General features: G+C 37.8%; 1 long non-coding RNA gene across 2 annotated transcripts in view; it reads left to right on the top strand.

The window, feature by feature from the left end:
* Positions 1-18,976, top strand: part of LOC105458067 — a 77,509-nt gene that overhangs the window by 25,651 nt on the left and 32,882 nt on the right. Inside the window, exon 3 of one of the 2 annotated variants that reach the window (XR_975483.1) lies at positions 13,737-14,120. This is a non-coding gene — a long non-coding RNA (uncharacterized LOC105458067). Of the gene's footprint in view, positions 1-13,736; positions 15,228-18,976 lie in introns of those variants that run through there. The other variant, XR_975482.1, reaches the window with a different exon arrangement.

The following is an 18,976-nucleotide window of genomic DNA, read 5'->3' as shown; positions in this document are numbered from 1 at the left end:
ACCGTTTGTCTTCCCCTTTCTCTCATTTTCTCTCTTTTTATTGTTCTCAATCATTATACATGTCTTCGTTGTTCTTCTTTTAATTTCTTTAGTTTGTTTTTAAATACTAAATTAATTTCCATAATATTGAGATAAATTCCAACAGACTTTTTAATAAAAAGACACGTTACAGAAATATAATTTGATTAGAAGAATATTTAAATTCAATTGAGACTATCACTAATAAAATGTTTTATAATCAATCAATTTCGCGCACAACTTTATACAAAGAATTTGCAGAAATGATATTTCAATTAAAAATTAAAATTATATAATTTTGACTAAATTGAATATCGTCCTGTATTCATCCTCTGTTAATTTTATACTTTTGCAATAATTTTAACTATAAAATAATTTAAATAGACACTAATTGCATGTAATATAATTTTAGTCGTATATAATATATTCAAGATGGAAGGAAATATGTATTTTTGCAGTCTAAATTCTGCTAAAAAATTAAAAATTCTACTAAAAATTATATTTGGTACGTGCATGTGTAGTGATATAAAGTACAGATTATCCATTTTATATAATTACTTGTATATGTGCACTTGAGCGGTAACACCGTCATTTTGTATCTGTTACGCGTATTATACGGACGTCTCGCATGCGTTTATCTCGGATCGTCGTCTCTGAAAGCTTTCGACCGAATTCGTGCGATTCGAGATTAAAGCGATTTGTTGAATGAGAACAAACTGGTTCTATGACGAGGGAAGCGCGCATTTTCCAGGAAATCTGCAGAGGGTCGTATTATTTTGTAACCGGTTGGTTCGGTCGGCCATTGTATGGCATTATACGGATAAAAGCTTCGACCGTACCGGTATAACGGAGAGATTTATTACGGATCGATAACTTCAGTCCTTGTCACTACTCCGATGAAATGTTTGTTGCGCAACGGCCAAAAATAAATCCCCTCTTACGCGGTGCGTGCAAACTTGTGCTCCGATGCAGCGATATCTGCGATTTTTATATCTTGAATTGATTATTCACGTTGGAGACTCTGAAATCCCCCGAGCGCTCTCGTGCTTCGATATATATTATCCAACAAGATCAGCATTTTACGAGATATGTCATTTAATATCCGTAATATTTAATAAACTTGCATTTCTTAATATCAAGTAAAATGAAGTGGATTTTACATTTATTGCGCACATTTTATGTACATTACTAGCTACTATACGATGTTATCAGATATGACAAGCATATTATTAATTTCTTGTAGATATTATGCAAAACTGAAACTTACATACAAAAGCACAGAGAAAGAGAGAGAGAAAGAAAGAGAGAGATATTCCTTAATTCTTAAATTTTACGGCAATATAATTTTAACTCAACGGCGTGATTTATTGAGCCACCTTTAAGTTCTATGGAAAGATCAATATTACATCCAAATTTATGACGGCGCACTTGAGCTTGCAAATTAATATCGCGTAAAAGCTTCAAGATTATAGTCTCCAAGATATACTTGGAAGGAAACGTTTTCAAGTACATAACAATTGCGACTGCTTCATTTCTCAGCGCAATTTTATGGAACAATATCATAGCTCCATAACTATATACTTGAATAGAAAGGAATAACAATTATAATGAAGTAGTTGCATCTCATTTATGGCAATGTACTTTAATAATTTAATTCATATTTGAGTGAATATGTAAGGGACAATGAGGTATAATTAATGAAATTACTATAGCACATATGCCTGCCGTATTAACGCAAACATGATTATATAATATATTTACAACAAAAGTATATTTTTAAGAATAAAAAATAGGAACATGATGATAAGAGATGATATTGTTCAATTAACTTTTAATCCCAACAAATAACTGAACATTCGATTATTCTGCTCTCTTCACACTTTACCTCTACACCAATCGACTGACCGTAACAAAATCAGCAAATAAGCTCATTTATTGGTCATGTCCATAATTACTGTATCCCCATATGGGATACAGCCGCGAATGTGCAGCCATGAATACGCATATCGTAACAGTTGGGCGATTGGGGGGAGGTTGGAATGGAGGTTTTGAGGGTGAGAGAGAGGGATCATGGATCGGCCTTATCTACCCTACCTATTGTGCGCGTAGTTAAGGTAGTTAATCATTCCGAAGTTTACAAGGTGTTAGGTGGTTAGCATCGCGGGAATTAATTTGTCGTGCGCGACGTCGCGGTAAATTGTCGGCGCGGAGTTGTGCCACCGTAGAGAACTGCTGGCGCCGGGGATAGTCCTAGTCGGGAGTTGGCCCTTTTAGAGTGTCCGAACGCGCGCGTAAACTGGTGCACAATAGTTCGCCGCTATTTCGCGCCACGCATATATATCTTTCACCTACGTCTTACGTGCCGCATTCTGCGGTGGCAGCCTCGGTTCGCGCCCGCAGGATCATCCCGACGCCCAGCCCGACGACGCGACGCGACGGCCCGACCGTAATCAGACGTAAGAACTTCCCTCCCGCCATGGATCACGCGCAGCAAATATCAACGGTTTAAATGCAATTTTTTACGATACGGTAAATACGATTTCTGTTTTATATATATATATATATATATATATATATAATTGCGACTGTTAATTTAATTCAGCAGACATATTTTGTGGTACCGTTATCGCAGCGCGATAACGCTATAACGTTGCAATATAGTAGTCAGTCTGTCGGATATAATAATGCATTTGTCGCATGCGGAATCGCGTTGAAATTATTATCTCCCGGCCACGCGTTTCCGCGTTATTTCCTTTTCATCGAACCACCGTCCGTCATGCGGAAGATCGCCGACCGCATTCGAATACGAACCGAGCGCGCGGCTCTCTCGATAGGGAACGCATTGCTAACGGTCGGTCTTCCGAATATCGCGGGATATCGTTCTTCCCCTTCGAATCTCTCTTTGCCTCGCGAGTCTCCTTTTCCCTTTTTGCCGTTTTTTTTTTTCTATATCTCCGCAGTTGCGGCACTTGGGCGCATCCAGACTGCCGCGAACTTCTTGGCAATTCCGCACGGCTAGATGGACGTATAGCCGCAGAAAGGGCGGAAAATGGGCGCGGGGAAGCGGGTGCACGAGACGAGGGGTCGCGTCTCGCTCCCGTGTAACTTTCCCACGGAGCGTTACGTGCTACGTATGTACGACGGATTTCGAGCGTGGAATTTTCGTCGGTTTCCCCCCTTTCGCGCAACGGAAAATCGCCGCAACGTGCGCAACACGCGCTCGTATGTAGGACCGCAGTTACTCCCCGACGCGGCGACGGCGGCGGCGGCGGCGGCGGCGGCGGCGAGTGTGGAGGGAGCTACGCCGTCGGGGGTTGGGTTAATCGCAGGTGCAGCATCTCTCCACGGAGTTTCCACGCTCGAATGGAAACTGGCTGCGGTTTGCACGTGTTGTTAAGAGCGCCTGCGAACAGTTGTAAAGGCGCGGTCGATGATTATAATGCCGCGGATATTGTCGTTCATTGCGATTTAATGCGATACACTGTGGAGCTGCAATCCACTGGCGAAAACCGTTTAACATTGAAACATTTACAGAGTGATTTACACCACCGTCTTAACTTTCATTTAACGTTCGTTGAATCGTTCTTTCGACTTGCTAAGGGTACAAACGCGTTTTTATAAATTTTTATAATTATCTCTAATTATCTTTAAGTTATCTCCACAAAATCTCCTTAATGTTGTGAATAAAATAAAATCAATAGCCCTTTCTCTCCCTATGTTTGTACACATATATCGTAATGCAGTATTACATTTACGCTACATTTCGTATACGTGGCAATATTTTGAAATATAAATAATTTTTGAAATATCTGCGGAAGAAACTTGTAGATTGCCATGACGAATGTTTCGTTAAATCAGATTTTATGCGAATGAGGAGTCACGTGCCACCGACTTTGCACCTGGCCGAGGCGTTTCGCGGAGTGTTACTCCCTCCGGAGAGATTTAGTGTCGATCGATAAATTATCGTTTAACGTGGCGTAAAAAGCATCACGTACCGCGGAGCAAGGCAAAAGTTGGAGGATTCCGGATGCGGAATGGTTCGGACTCGTTTCGTACAGGCAGCAATTAGGTTTCATCAAACTGAAATGTGTCGCCCACATCTGCGTGAGTAACGCCACGTGCGGCCCCCGTATACGTACGCTCGCTCACACTAACGGCGATTTTATCCACTAATAAATCATTTGAGGGGTAGGAGGGGGAGGGGAAGGGCCGGCTCGATTAACCGGCAATCTGCGTTCACGCGCTGTATTCCTTCGATATTCGATATATTACCCGGGGATCAGCAGCGCGGATCACTTTACAGTGATCACCTCGGTTAGTCGGTATGTATAACGTCGATTCATCGATCGGTGCATTGATTCCTATCTAACGAGAAGTAAACGTCCGTAGAGGATGTTGCGTATAAAGTCGCGCGGACATGCGGAATAATCTAGTAGCTTCGCGCGCGACAGTGACACGGCGAAATTGGTCGGGGGGCGGACACGTGAACTTTGTGACAGTAATCAGCGTTCTCAAAATCGATTAACTCCCACGTGTTTATTATTCCGCACTGCGGCATTAAGTTTCGCCGTCCCTAAATGAGTTTGCGTGTCGACAGATTTATTATCCGGTATCCGACGGAGAGAGTTATAGTTTAACGTAAACACATGCGAAGCGCGGCCGCGATCCCGCGTAGCCGGTGGAGGACAAACGCTCTGGGCCGCTCTCAATCTTTAACGTGCGACGGAGGTGCGAGCAAGTACGAAAACATCTTACGAAACAGGGGGAGAAACCGAATCGAATTCGCGAGACGAGAGAGTCCGGCGGTGTAATAAATGTTTTGAAAGTTTCTTTCGGAATCTTTTGTACGCTCAAGAGAGTCAAGTTGTAAGGGACTCCCCGGCGCATGAGAGGTAGCGTGCTTTGTGTAGTGGCACGATAAGGTTTCTGTTCCCGCGATCTCTTTGTAGCGTGTAATGGGCGAAATATTATGTCTACCGGTTTTGAAGTTAATAATACGCCCGCGGCACACGTCATCGTTTCTTTTGTGCGAGGAGTCGCGTATATGTATGTATGTACTGCCCGTACACGCGGACATAGGCGTGATATGTACAATACATATACATACGTACATATACACCAGGTCGGACCGGGTCGGCGTGTAAGAGGGTTTTCGTGTATATCCACTTGCCGGAAAGCGCAGTGTGTAAACTTTTTGCCAATAGCGCGCGAGATCTGTGCTTCTTCCGAGCGCACGAGAATCAGGAATCACCCGTGTTCGATACACGCTCGATAGTCGATAACCGATCGCGCCATTGCGATCTGAATTTGTAAGTACGATTCAGCTGCGAGTGTGACGAACTATATAATGCCGCTCTGAAAGCGCAGCATTTGCTTTAATTATTATGCATTATTCTAGCTCGCAAATGGATAATCACTTCACTTCGAATGTGATTATTATTGATTTGTCATTTATATAATTGAAGTGACGAGATAGACAATCAAGATGAGAAATTTAGAGTGCTATTAATTTAAAATTATGTTATAGATTATGATCTAAACATAATATTCCCTTTAATCTACGTACTTATATATGTTTGATATATTGGATATATTTGATAGACATTTGTGTAATGTCTAGCAAATAAACTATGCGACAATGCTGAATTACACTAATTTTGCCTATCATTAATAATCTCGAAAAAAATGCTGAGTTTTTCCTAAAATTAATCAATAATATCAATATTTTTATAAACGAGTTAGATATCTAACAACTTTAAAATATTAAATAATTAATTAATTTATTGTGAATTACGCGTACAGTATTTGAGAAACATTATTTTTACCTTGAAATTACGAAATTAATGTTAAGAAGATTGCAGTACTATCGAGTGCGAGAGAGAGTTTAGACCCATAAAGAATACATGACCAAAAACTGTAAAATTATCAGGAGAACAAAATATCGCCTTGCTATATAACTTATCGCACATAAGCCCGCGATATATGTTCCGTTGCAGTTCGAATCGATTTATTTCATTCCCGCAACGAATTTCAGACGGGATCGATGCCAGACCGGGATACACCCGTAAATGGCCTGGTCTGAACGTGACGAATTGTATGGACCGCGTATGTATCTATATATATATATATACGTCTCAGAAAGAGAATGTTCATTAAAATATAGATACGTTACACATACGCGCCTCGTTCTATGCGTACGTCTGTATATATGTTTGAAAATAGTGAATTGCAAAAAAAAAAGGAAGGGAGACGTAGGGGAAGAAGAATCATACGCCCCTTCCTACTGTTAGCACAACGTACCTATTTGCGACAGTTGGGACGCTGCCAAGATTGCTGATTCCCCGCGGCTATCGTAGTACCACTGTTCTACCCTCTTTTACCCGAATACGTAAATCTATTGTGTCGCCGAGGACGGAGTGCATATACGCGTGCCAAATATCCCGGCGCTGTTCAAGCGCTGGTCTGAGCTGTCGGCAGGCTCGGCTCGCCGTATGTGAAATATTTCAATTTTCCAAAAATTCCCACCCCCGCCGTCGGCCGCCGCTGGTCGGCCAATCTGCTCCTGTTCGAGGGGCCGTACAAATGAGTTGCGGAGCGGAGACGACGACGACGACGACGACGACGACGACGACGACTAATGAGCTATGGCGGTAAAAAGCGAAGGGAGGACTTCGTGGCCGAGTCGGTTTGCCGCTCAATTCCGGACTCAGGTTGGAGATTATTAGAGGAAGTACGTTTCTGATAAATACTTCCAACAGTAATACCTTGATTAGTAATTGTAATAAATATAAAAAATAATCTAAATACTTTATGTAATTGACGTATTATAATATATAGTTTATTTAAATTTTATTTAGATTTTCTCTATATTTTTTCATAATATATATTTTACCACTTTATATGCTGTAAAGTGATATATATATTTGTGAATATAGAATTTACAGTTTAAATTTATGTTCTATTATATTGCTACATATAATTTACCGTTTTAATAATAAATAATGATAATTTACTATCTATTTTTATTTTTAAAAAGTTTTAAAAATTTTTTATTATTAAATAAGAGTTATAAAATTAGTTAATTTACATGTAATAATTATACATACAAAATTACAAAAACTACTTGGTTGTTTTGTATTTCCCACATAGTGCAAATTAATTGAAATTCTGACAATACAGATTAATTACGACTTATCTCAGGTCTGAGCGAAACTCGATCTTAAAGATTGTCTTAGGGTGAAATCGTATCTTAATAACTCTCTGCTTCGAGGGTTAAACGCTGAGCTTGGATAATCCCGATTCAATTAATTTAGCTATTATCACAGTAGGTTTATAATAACTAACTTTTCGCACAGATGGTTTTCTCAATAAATTTTTTGTCTTTCTTCTTTCGTACTTTAGAGAAGTATTATCTGTTCTCTCTCTCTCTCTCTCTCTCTCTCTCGTCACAATTTTACGTTTTCTGTTAAAAAATATAGCAAAGTAATTGTAACTTTAAATCTCAACCGAGGTAGGAGATATGATTTTGTACATTTACTTTTTCTCTATTCGTTCGTAACGACATTCTGTCTGTTGGATGGAATCGCAAATCATGAATGATTATAATTATTATTCTCATCATTATTATTGTTATTATCCCTCTTGTTCCTTTGCTACGCAGCGGACGAAAACTTTAGAAGTCGATGTCTGCCCTGATTAGCATCCGCGGTGGAAATTTATCGAGTTCAGAGAACTGGAACACGTGAAATGAGTTTTCCTCCACTTACTTTTATTTTTTTTTTGCAGTCTCGAATTTGTACTTTCGCGTAGGTAGTCACGAAACACTGTTCACACAGGCATTTGAAAAGTTAATTATACCTTTTGTAACTAACACACAGAGTACGGTCTATGTTTCTACTTCAAAATGTAAACTGCTTTTGCATATGTACATTAAAAATTACATTATTCATTTCACAGACTGATCTAAGGCAAGCAAATTATTTGAAGCGATATATATTTTTTCTGTTTATTGAACAAAATACTGATATATATAAGTATATATTATTGAGTTTTGTATAGTTCTTTCAATAAAAAGAAATCGTTTCATCAAATATGTAATTATAATATAATAACGATTTATTAATAAGCTTATAATATAAGAGCTCTAACACACACAATTCGAAATATAATAGAAATTAATATAATAGCTGTAAAACAGAGTTTTATTTAATCAGATTATTGCGACATTTTTGAAAAATATTATATACAATTTGCATCAAAATCTTTTATTTAATATTTATAGAATATTTTTCTCTTAAAATAATTAATTGAAAAATTTTTTAAATTAAAATAATAAATATTCAAATTAAAGAGAAGAAATTATTTCATTACTTGTAGGTAACACTTCTAAAAAAGTACATATCGCATTAAGTACAATTTTTTTTTTGCCAATCTCTCTTTGTTAGGACCGGCAATGTTGTTAGTGAGATAAACCTCAATAGAGCGAGCTCATTGAAGGCAGGTATCTAAATCTGTGCCATGTATCGAGTATCGATCGCCGTACAAAGGTACTAAAATCCACAAGGAATTTCCTTCTTCGTGCAATGTCGTTTCCTGCACGTCCCAGACTTCGCACCCTCCTCATAGAATGGCAATGAAAATGACGGTAGCTACGCGGCCGAAAGCGCAAAGGCGTCTTGATACGAGAACCGTCGCAAAAGCCACTCGATAAAAGGTCGTTCCGGGGATCTGGAGTGGGTACGTCCATTTTTATGAAGGCCAAGGACGAATAGCGTAGATAAGAGCTCGGCCCGGCTCTGTCCCTTCCGAAGGGAAATTTTTGAAAAGTAAGATTCGCTCCGTTTTAGCGTAGGGGAAAAAGCGAGGGAAAATGCGTGGCCGATTAATGACATAAAGGAGGACGCTTAATTAATAAATTCACTGTTGGAAAGTAGGGTGGAAGGTGGTATAAGGGGGTGGCCTCGTTTTTCGCGAAAATGCCGCGCACAAGGCAGTCTCCTCCAGATGAATAGCCATCTCCGTTACGTTAGGAAAGTGGGGTAACTGAAGTAGCATGATTAATTAACGTATAATTAATGAATGGCTGAATCTAATAAGAAGCTTGCGGTGTAATCACCTGGAAATTTATCATGCACGAAAATAAGCGGCCCCGTCTCGCCGCACGGAAGGAAAAATTCCGCCAATTCTTCGTACTTTGCACTTTGCTACATTGTTTAATTCTCGCGAAGAATAAAGACTTTAGCTCCTAGCTCATGGCCGTATAATCAAGATACGATGCTTTGTTCTCACATCTTGTTTCACGAAAAATGGTTTTAATATTATTTCATATAATATTTGTACGCAGTACGTTAATGAAAATATATTGTTATATCCAAGTCTTCGTAGTATTACAGTAACTCTCTCTGTGTAATCTTTAAAACATGTAATATTATTTTAAAACTTTATTTGAAATATTATAATAGATGTAAAAGAAGGTTTAAAAAATTGTTTATTTCCATACACTGACATTTATTTATACGGTTGCAGAAGTACGAAATTCTTGCACGCATACATAAGTACCTTCATCAGCGGATATTGTCGCTACTGCCAAGTGCATTTCTTTTCTCGAAAACACTAAAAACTTTATAAGGAATTAATCTGATAGCCTTCTTCGAGATTCTCTACTGAAACTGCAATGTCAAGATATTCATTCACTTAAGTAAATACCATGTACGTTCAAGGTTGCTAGTAGATGTTCTTTAAGATTTACCAGCCACGAGTTACTTGTATCCTCATGTAGGCTTAATGAGCTTAATGAGTCTCACTGAAAGCTTTCGGATCTTCTTGTAAAGGAAAATAGAATTTGCATTTTATTACGTGAACATCAAATCACTAATATCTATGTTGTATTAGACATAATGCAATATACAATAAGATCATAATGTACGTGTTATACGCTAAAATAAAAGATGTTTGTAACTTACAAGTATTTCATATATATATATATATATATAAATAGAAAGTTTTACCCACCATTTTTTGTTTATTTTTTTATTTTTTTAGAAATATCATCTACCCTACAGCAGTGCATGCTAAAATGTGTTAAATTTAGCGCACATATACCTAAACATTGTTCACATGTAGCCTGCGTATTTTGATTGCGAATAGTTGTGAATACATTCCAGATTCCAGATACACACTTGGTCAAGTGTGTCTCTACATTTTACATTTGTAGGTATTCAGATTAGTTTCAAACATGTTGACCCATGCTATTGAAATTTACGATTTTTTTCTGTTAAAAAAATATCATTTATAGTGAGGAATAAATTGTTTTTTTTAGAATATGATATAATTGTTTTTTTTATAATATGATATAAAAACAATATATGTATTTCAATAGCGTATCATCTTTTCTATTAATCTTTTCTCTGCAGATTACATGTATATTAAATAATTAAACGTTACAAATCGGCAAATCAAGTTTATGTTTTACTATTCGTATATATTATATATATATTTCAGTTTCTCTCTTTCCTTCTCGATGAAAACATTTGCTTGCCGATTCTCAGATAATCTTTATTAATATTCGATAACTCGCTTGCATTAAGAAAAGTAACTGACAATAAGTCGTAATAACTTTATCAATTTCGTAATTGTGTACTAAATTATGAGATATATGACATTTGTACGCAAAACAAAATATTCTTCGAGATCATTATTTTATTACGTAATTATTTTTTTTACGCAAATCTATCCTTAGCGAATCTATATCTAGATAATCATTAAATTGTGCGAGATCTGCTTTGTACTGACTTACGCCAATTGTTTATCAATCAGCGATTAATCTCTAGTTGCCATTCAGAGTTAAATGAATATTTCCCTTTGACTTCTAACAAGAGTATTTTTCTTTATCCGATCGCTTTCAATCGCTATTCTTTCCTTCTTTGATGGTAACCGCTTAATTCATTGGTGGCGAACACTCAAATCACCGACTGCACTTTATACGATTAAAGGCGCATCAAAGGGTGACCAGTTTGTTCGTTACGATGATGGGCATCGCTATGACGAAATATCAGACAAGGCGGAACGAAACGGGCAGCCTATACTAAGAATTCATGTCGCGCATCTCCTTCTTGCCTGATTTTCTTTCGGCTAGTTGTAACGTACGAGGTGTTTCGCATGGAAGTGAGTGCTCTCACCCTCTACCTGGGCCTTGAGAGGTGGTCTCGTAGAAAAGGGAGAGGAAGTGGAGGCAACATGAGAATGGCGAGAGGGTCGACAGGGGTAGGGGCGGGGGAGGAAGGGTGAATACAAGGAGAGATCCGCCATGGTTATCATGAAAGCTTCAACGAAACTCGAAACTCCTTCGCTTCTTATTTCTTCTCACCCTCATGTACGTGGACTGCATCCTTACGCCGAGGATATCCTTACCCTGGAGACCTAGGACTCCGTCATATTTACCTCGTTAAGGAATGTCCTATGTGCAAGTGCGAGAACGAGGGATGACGATGGGTCCTCGCAGAGACCCCGAATATCGATTCGATCTCTAATCGCTATAATTCTCAATCTCTATATATTTACGAGTGACAAACTTATTTATTAATTATCAGAAACTTATCGTTTATTTTAATAAATACGCGAAGGAGCTATATAAAAGAACAACCAAAGCGTGTATTTAAAAAGAGATAAAGGGATGACGATTAAAGTATTTAGTTTATAAAAAATTACAAACGTAAATAAGATATTACTGCAGCATTAAAAATTCAATCGCACTTATTTAAATATTATTATTTCTAGCACAAATAAACGAAATTACATATTGCAAGAAAAGCGATATTCTCGGAACTACCGTATATATTCGTAATTGAGAGTTATATTGCAATTTCATGAAATATATCGCGAACAGGAATATTACAAAGTGAAAACGTTTTGGGAAACGTACCGAATTGCATATATTTACGAAGGTACATATGTGTAGCTTCGTGTTACACTTTACCGCGAAAATATTACTTTACCATATCTTTAATTATGCACGTATTTTTTCATAGATTTGAAAAAGCGTTGCAATAGCAACGTGATTAAATATCAAATCCGATCGCGTGAAATAAAATATTGCGGCGCGAAAAGCCGGGGTCAGTCTTCCCCGTCGAATTTGTTTGCTGTCGAACGACGAAATGCCCGGATGTCACGGAAATATGCAAATGCTCCTGCATAAACCCTGGACGAAAAATAAATGCCTCGTGGATATACGCGTTGAAATATCCGCTCCCGCCACGCCGCCATTCGCCTTCCATGCGAAGGATAATGCCTTCCACAGATTTCCTTACGATGCCGTATCTTGCGGAACCCCGTCTCTTCTCCGATATAGACGTCGTCCTACGTCGTCTGGGTGGGTACACGATAACAATGCAAGCGGAGAAACCGATATCGACTCCCCGGCCGAAGCAGGTTCGGATTGATGAGCTCGCGGTCTACGTTGTAAACGTAGTCATCGAGAAGCTCACCGCGGTATTGGAGATTTGATTGATCCCGATGTATATGGGAATAGGGAGGACAGTATTGTGCCACTGGTGCTAATTCCCATTAGTGGGTGTACCTCGTATGCGACCGGTACGGCATGGCAACGACGCCTATCTATGACCGTACACGGGCACGGGGAACCTTGTCCATACATTCGTTATCACTAGGCTCGCCTTACATGGTAATGTAATATAATCAAGATATGTTCTCCCGGACATGAATCTTACGTTATAGCCGTAAACCTCGTTAAAGCTTCGGACCCACCGGTCATTCTCGCGTCGCGCTTGTACGGCACACGTGGTGTTATGTGATTTTCATCCTTGTTGTTCATTATATAAATATGAGATACTGAATAAATCTGAGTGAACACTTAGCTTTATCATTAGGTAATTATTACATCACCTGTAAATGCTCGTTTTGCACGCCTCTTACATTTCTGTTACGCAATACAGAAAGTATATTAATATTAATTCTTTTTGTGTTATCCGTGAATAAGCATAATTAATCGGAATATTTGCGATGAATATTTGGCAATATGAAACATTTATTAAATTTAAGTATTAATAATTACTTATTTAATAGATGCTATCTTTAAGAATTGGCACACATGTACAATTCAATATCATTAAAATATTAATATTTCTAACGCGATTAATCTGAGAATTGTGAGACGTTGGTTAATTTTGTTCTAGATTTTGTAGTTCATTGACCTGAGTCCATTTTTTTTAAGACGTTATCAGCCGTTTCCATATCAACCGCGCGCTTTCACAGGGCGTATCACGTGATTTTTTTATCGCTGTTTGTTTGCTGTACAAATATGGAATGCGAGAACATACTGACGGATATACCGTCATATTATTCTTATGTCCACGTTCAATATTTGCTCAGTGCGATTTCAATATTTTTGTTTTCCATAGTTATCAATGGACGAGATGCATTCTTGCAGATTTGCACGTTTCTCGCATCACATAATGCGAAAAGTATAACGGGGGGGGGGGTGGAGGGGCTACTTTACATAATTCGGATTGGTTCTGTTAAGTGTCTTCATAAAACAGCTAATCGCACGATCATTCGATTATTCTCAAACGTGATAATTATCAAAATCATCGATAAATTGTTCATTGTTTTATGCTTGAATTGAAATTGTAACTTCAATGTTACATTCAGGCCGTATCCTACGAGCGCATTATTTATGATGACCTATCGATTTTTTTTTGCAGCGGCGTACGGGTCGACGAACTTCGTATTAACCCGTCATCCTCCGTCATCGCACGAATTAGATGCCGCAGGGACATTGATTGCAGCATGTGCTCCGGTGCACGCATGATTAGGACTGCATCGGTGTAATTGAGTGGGCGGATTTCCGATTTGCATTACCGTCGAAGATGTTGCTGCGCTGTGGGTTACTAATGGCACGGACACACACATAAATGGCCGAGACTGCCTACCGATCCGTACGGCTAGGTCGGTATGTGTTCCGCGCACCGGGTTAGCATCCACTACTCACGTGCAGGTATGTACCTGGATGGCGTTTCTCGGCAGAAACCTACGCCGAGGATCGACGGCGAGGGGGGAGAGAAACTGGTGGGTCGCAACCGCAGCCCGTGAGTGATACACCCTCAATATCCACACTTTACCCTAAGATCTCACTAAATCTCCTTCTAGCTTGCCTACCCATCTCCCCGGCACATCCATAAGCCTGCATACACACTGTTCCAGTTTATGAGCCGGTATATTTTCGGCCGCGCAGTAACGCGCGCGTGCGAAAGCGCGCCGAGATGTGCCGGGGATGTGCCGCGATGCCGTATGACGACGCATGTCGCATATCATCGTTTTGCCTCGCTACTAATGTCTCGCGGTGTTTACCTTATTATCGCATTAATACGAAAGTATTTCAGTAAACAGGTTTTTTAATGAGATAATGAAATTATGTATTTTAAAAAGGTATCGAATGAAAGGTAAATTTTAAAAAAGGTTCGTTGCTCCAGCTCTTACGATTTATTAAGATAAAAATCAAGACATTTAAAGATATCATTTGAATTTAATTTTAAATCTACGAATGTCATTTTTTAATCATACAATTTAATGTTGTGTAGGAGAGAAGCTTATATATAATTTTCAATTACAAACAAATTGATAGTACAATCGCTTTCGTATATGGAAAATGTCTATTATGTAATAAGAGCAAAATCCAGTGATTCCAATTATGACTTACGCTTTAGACAATCTATTTTTCACTAGAAAAAAGACAGGGGAAAAGAGATGGGACGACGATAGCGGAAAATTGATATGCCTTGTTTTTCTCAGACGTGCAAAAAGAAAAATAAACTCTCGGAAACGGTCTCGTATTTCGTTGGAGAACTATGTCTTCGTTTTGGGCAGCTTTTCACAACAGCTGTTGCCAGCTGTCGAAGGACGTGAAAAAAGGTGTCGGAAGCACCGGCGTAAACGTGAACAGAATTTCATATCGGAAGAATCTCCACACGTGGGATATGTGATTTCTTCACAATGGAATTAAAAAATTATAAGCGACACACTACATTCACCGAGCAACAGGCTATTTAAATAGTCCCAAATCGATGAGAAACATTTTAGAAAAACTTACTGGATATACAGATATAATACTAGATAGCAGTTTTAATAAACTCAACTAATTTTTATATAAAGCATATTTATATTATAATTGCATTAATTTTTTCTGAATATAATCAATTAAAAATAATAACGTTAATTGAAGTTGAGAGTATTACATAAAATTTTAAGCTAATGGAAATGAGCATAAAAGATTAAAAAGATTAAATGATTAAACCGTGGATTAAATATTTTCATACATCAATAATTCATCGAACGTTTCGAGCTACACTGAGCCTTCTTCAGCAAAATTATAAATTGTTATTGATAAGAATAACGATTGTAAATACATTAAATAATTATATAATAGTGAAAAATAATACGGTGATCCTAACCATACCAACATTGTTAAAATCAAGAGATCATGTTCAGATTTAAAGTCACAATCTTTACATTAAATCGTTTCTAAATCGGATGCATTATTGTTGGAAACTACAGTGAGTTAACATTAAAAATTTATACAAATACAAAAAGTGAACATATACATACAGTTTTATAAAATTGAAATGAATTTCTAATAAAAAAGTTTAAAATAGAAATTTATTTTTACATCAATTCGTTATTAAATTCAGCGCCAGAATATTACCTAATCCGAAATGTGTTTATGAAAATGAACATCTTCATCTAGCATGAATGACGTTCTTTTGAACGTCTGAAATCTTTTATACGCCTATAATCAAACAAATGTTAATGAATTAATTGAATCGTTCGTGTTAAGAGCCTAAAAAAACATTTAGAAATCTCGTATCAGGAGACATGGCAGTGTCTCGCGCCATAGTACGTACCTATTACGTGGCCGAAGAGCTCACATGCGATCCTTAAAGCAACAGGCGCTTTAACTGCCTATCAAGTGAGTGGATTCATTTACGAGTCGACAGAGGTGAATCAAGAGTGCTCGAGCTGCGGCTGTAGACTAGCTTTTCATATGCTGGCGCCGTAAATGGCCATGGTATCTCGACACGTTAAACCAGGTTGCGCCGCATCGGCCGAACCCCTTGGCGAGAACGTTTCATGATTTCGCATATGGTTTCGATCCGTTCGCTGATTTTACAACATTGATGGCGAAAACGTACCGAAGCGCCGTCGTTAATGGATGTACATTTTACACTTTCATTTGCATTAATTATTGAAGTTTCAATTATTTTAAAGCACGCGCGATTGCACGTAACCGTATTGCGTTAAGCTTTTCATTCGGCGGCTGCATGTTTTAGCATAAACATTTTACGCGGATGTTCCGATTCAACGGCTTATGCCATTCGAAGCTGTTTTGCAATTGTATTTTATATTATTTTGGTTAACAACAGTGGTATTATACAATTTGTGGATGTCATACGTTAGTTAAGTGGTAATGCATTGTTAATTGTATTGTGAAGAATTGCCTTTCGGGTTTTCCCCGTTGCTTTATTAACGTCATCTATTTAATTTATACGCGTAAAAAAGATACATTATTATTTGTATGCATTGTTCTTCTAATCTAACAAGTATAAAGTTCACGTAAAATATTAACTTTAATATATTTCTAAAATAGCATAATAATTTCAAAATTAAAATTAGATCACACATATAGAAAACTTTTCGTATGCTTCCTATTGATTTACGTAAACATGTTTTAAAGCACATTTAAATTTAGCTGTAAATTATTAAATTGCTTGCACACCTTAAAACAACTATTCTTACACCATGCTTTTTAATTACACTTTAATAAAAAATCACAATATTTTATTTTTAATAATTACTCTTTTAGAGATTGCTATGTGGAAAAGAATTGCATGATTTGCGCCACAAATACATATAATTAATCAAATAGCACTGAAAAAATTTTCAAAAATCTCTTTTTTTCTCTGTGTCTTTTAAATAATTTTTTATATGTATTTTATTACTATATATATATATATATATATATATATATATATAATTTTAAAAGCCAATATCTCGGTTTTTATAAAGCTTTAAGATTTAAACGACTGCTATCTTGTATTTAATAAACAAAAAAAGTTTCAGTAACGAAAAGATTTTCTAAATTACCTTAAGCATTTATACAAATTCTGACTGTTGTTGAATCGATTCTAGATTGTTCGAATTTTTGAAAGGTTGACACGATTCCAATTTGAAAACGGAAATGATAACCATCTCCAATTGTTGGCAGCGCAACTCGATCTGATACCAGATGTTTTAACGTAGAGATTGTTTTGACCGATTGACTGTTAGATAGATACCGAGGACAAATATACTCACACACAGAGATATACACTTTCCGATTTTTGCACGAGACATAAAAAAAGAGATATAGAAGAATTTTTTCATATCTCAAATCGGTTTGTAGGAGTTTTTATTTTTTTCCTGAACATCAATAAACATTTCAATTTTTAACAGTTAACATTTTTGTTATTCTCTATTCGTGAGAGAGAACACACATAATAGTATTTACTGTAGTCCTGTCATTATGCGGATCACATACAAAATTTTATGCAAAATAAGGAGAAAGCTAATTCTGATCGCGTTCTGATCATTCTAGAAAGATAAGATTTTATAAAAATAATAACGTTTTCAAACACAATATGGACTCGCGCGGATTCAGACACTGTGGTACGTCTAATAGGAAAGCAGCGTGAAAGCAGAACGAATTATTACGGCGCGGCACGTTTTCAGCAACAGCCTCGGGCGATTTGCGGCGGCGGCTTCCTCGCCCGCGCCTGGCCAGCGTCCGATCCCCGGCGGAACTTTCAGAAACATTTCAGAATGACTCGGCGTAATCGCTAGGAGAAGCAATACGACACAAGGCGTGGCGCAGTTGTAGAAAGTTTTAACGCGCTCGGCGTGATCTTGCAAATAGCCGTCGTAAATCAATAGCAAAGGACGTCTGGCTTCGGTGGAGGGGGCGGCGTAAAGCCGAAGAAGGGAGGCACGACGCTGCTGGCACGACCGGGGGTGCAGGGTGCCACGGGTGGGCCCGCGGGTTGGGGTAACGAGAAATTGAAGGAGCCCGTCGTAAATGGATGTTCGCGATTACGAGAAAAATCGTATATAAATGGCATGGTATGGGTGACGGTGTGAGAAACGGAGCGGAGGATGAAGTTTTATCTGTCGGGGTGGCTGGGACGCTCGCGCGGAGGGAAGAAAGGGATGTGGAAGGAGGCGAGCGCGCGAGAGAGAAGGACGGACGGTGAAGAAACGCGGATGCGGAAGGAGAGTCGAACCGGAGAATGAAGAACGGAAGAATTTGTCCGTATGACGGTGCACGTTTCGCAGCGAGGAAAGATTTTGAATCAAAGATCGATTACTACGAAGTTATGTGATTGAGGGAGCACTGACATCGTGCATTTTTAACTTGGTCCAATACGTACTTGGTATCGTGAATGCTTCAACATTTAAGTTACAGTAATTTTGGACGTATTCAACGTATGTACATGCGTACAGATATTTCGTGTATCGCGACTGATTAAACGAGAAACGATTGAGAAATGATCGAGGAAACAGTAGCGTTACAAATCTAGTGCTCTGATTTAACAGCAGATAGACAGTTTTACGTTTGATATATGCAAATAGGATTTAAAAAATAAATAGTTAATAACGCACTTAATAAAACATTATCTCAACATCAAATTTAATTAAATACTTAATTAGTTTAATTTCCAATTTAAATTAAATAAAATTTATATTTATGTGCAAATAGCATAATTTATGACACTGTATTAGAAATTAATATTCAACTATTGATAATCTTCATTTCTTATAAATGTGAACAAGAGATGAAAGAAGAGAGATTATGAATGTATTTAAAGAATAACTCATTCTCTCTCTCTCTCTCTCTCTCTCTCTCTCTCTCTCT

The sequence above is a fragment of the Wasmannia auropunctata genome, unplaced genomic scaffold (genome assembly GCF_000956235.1).
Source record: "Wasmannia auropunctata unplaced genomic scaffold, wasmannia.A_1.0 LD334721.1, whole genome shotgun sequence".
Taxonomy (NCBI): Eukaryota; Metazoa; Arthropoda; class Insecta; order Hymenoptera; family Formicidae; genus Wasmannia; species Wasmannia auropunctata.
The sequence above is the reverse complement of the archived record's forward strand: the minus strand, read 5'-3'. Positions and strand labels throughout refer to the sequence as shown.